At 40.3% G+C, this 2,416-nt stretch overlaps 1 long non-coding RNA gene across 1 annotated transcript; it reads right to left on the reverse strand.

The window, feature by feature from the left end:
* Window positions 1–894: 894 nt before the first annotated feature.
* LOC123403219 lies at window positions 895–1,868 on the reverse strand. Its single transcript, XR_006611432.1, has 2 exons — window positions 1,694–1,868; window positions 895–1,127 (listed from the first exon to the last, which is right to left on the reverse strand). It is a non-coding gene; the product is annotated as an uncharacterized LOC123403219 (long non-coding RNA).
* Between the last annotated feature and the right edge of the window lie 548 nt (window positions 1,869–2,416).

Genomic DNA, 2,416 nt, shown 5'->3' on the forward strand with positions numbered 1-2,416 from the left:
CCAACGCAAAGCTCCAAGGCCACGGGGGAAATCCTTTGCATACTTGCCTAGGAAGTCCCTTGAGGCGTAGCCGTAGCTGAAGGATTCCTGGTGCCGTCGACACAACAATTTCCGGCGCCGTTGCCGAAGATCTTTTTGAGGTAGAAGAAGTATACCTGGCGCCGTTGCAAGGGATACACAGCAAACATCACTTGTGCATCCATAAACCTCCAACCCAATTTTGCCATGAGAGTCTACCATACCTATCTATGGATTGAATAAGATCCTTCAAGTAAGTTGTCATCGATGCAAGCAATAAAAATTGCTCTCTAATATGCACTACAAGAAATATAGTCGATAATGACCCACCATTTTGGTCATTGAATTGTCATTATTTATGATTTATGACCTTCTATTGACCAAAATGAGAGGGTCAACAGTTGGCCGTCAAGAACAAACAAAGATGACCTTTCCTGTTTTTTGGTCAAGGATCCTATGACCGAAAACAATAGGTCATAGAATCTGTTGACCAAAAAATTGGTCATTACCTATGAACCTCATCCACGTATGATATGATGTGGCTGAGCTGACATGGCACCATCCACGTGGCATGAGGTGACATGGCAAGAAAAAATGACATGGAGATCACACGTAATCTGACATGGCATTTTTAGTGGCCTAACGGACCAAGCCCATAAATACGGCCCATTTATTACTTTGAAAGACCTATTTTTGATTGGGTTGTTGTTTTAAAAAAAACATTATTGGGCCATGAGAATTATGCTTGCTTTTAGAAATTTTCTTATCTAGTTTCTCATTATTCTACCAAGTTTTGTTGCATAATCAGTATGAGTCATGCCTGTTTCAACTCATCTTCTATCCAGCGAGACGGTATTCACATCATAGTAACTTAGCAAATTAACAGGGCATATAATATCTAGCAATAGTCAATATACCATCAACTTACAATCTATAACATAATAAACATCATCACATGACAGGGAACTTCCATTTTGTTCCAACATGAAGTAAAGCTTCTTCTAACTTTATAGTCGGAGCTGATCTACAAGGACGTCCACACCACCATTGGATTTGTCCTTAGAATCTGATGGTCATCAACGCACCTTGTACTCTTAATGTACATGCAACTACATTACAAGATGAAATACATTAGAAGGCACATCAAACATGATCATTTAGAATAAAAACTGTTTAAATTTTGGAGTGCACAATACACAATTTCACTCTACCAAAATGATAGGATTTATTTATGTCATGTCAACATAAACAATTTTCAAAATTGATACTGACAGCACTTCGTGGACACTTAATTTTATCTAGTTAAGCAATTGCTGCAAACAATTGAGAAGTAAACATGCGAAAACAAATAGTATGTTTCCGTAATACCACACACGGCCTAACATGGCCTTTCCCGCAGGAACATCCACAATAGATCCACTGCGCTTAGGATTTATTTATTAATAACATTTATGAAATAAATTTATAACTTATTCAACATTTTTTATATGAAGAAAATACTATGTGCAGTGTCACATACAAATTCAGAGTATATTTTTAAGTAAGTCTGATTTATGAACAGGATTGGTATAGTATATCCTGGTATAGTATATCCATATATGCGTTGTGATATATCCATATATGCGTTGTGATTGCAAGCATGGTTATTTTTGCTGAAATAATTTAATCCACGTACCTATACCTAGATGTACGCAACACACAGAAGCGAGGTATGCAGATGTATATTGCCAGCTAAGTCATACGTGCATCCGTGATTCTTTGAAGCTATCATCATACATTTATTGTTAGCTGGGTCCTCCATACATGGACAACTTCATGAGTATGTTTCCAGTAAAAAATAATTATTTTGTTAGCATGTATCTCATGGACTCTTGGGCTAATTGGATCTCCCATGTAAATACATGTCCGTACTCCTAAATATGAGGGAACCATAGCTTTTAATCCTAGACAGAAAATTAAGATCTAATGGTGATTTGTAAACAATTATTAAGGATTAACGTGGAGGATCATGACATAAAACATTAATCTGAAGTATAGCCTAGATACATAAACTAACTAGAGTAACTAGTCGTCAACCCGTGCGCTTGCACGGGTTAGTTTTTTTATTTTTAATAATATAATTATTAAATAGATACATGACGAGGCGTAGAGCGGCATGACGACGCGTAGAGCGGCATGACGACGCGGCGCCGCAGGTCGGCCTTGTCGACCTCCCGCCCCCACACCCCGCACCGACTCCCAGATCGACACCTGCGCCGACGGCACCGTAGGCGGCGCCGAGTGGGGCCTGTGGACGACCTCGCCGCCGTCGGCCATCTCCACCTCGGGAGGAGGGCCAGCAGGGAGCGCAACAGGGAGCGCAGGCTGTGCAAACCCGGGTGGCAGATGGGATCGCGCG

This window comes from Hordeum vulgare, chromosome 6H, assembly GCF_904849725.1.
Source record: "Hordeum vulgare subsp. vulgare chromosome 6H, MorexV3_pseudomolecules_assembly, whole genome shotgun sequence".
In the NCBI taxonomy this organism is placed as follows: Eukaryota; Viridiplantae; Streptophyta; class Magnoliopsida; order Poales; family Poaceae; genus Hordeum; species Hordeum vulgare.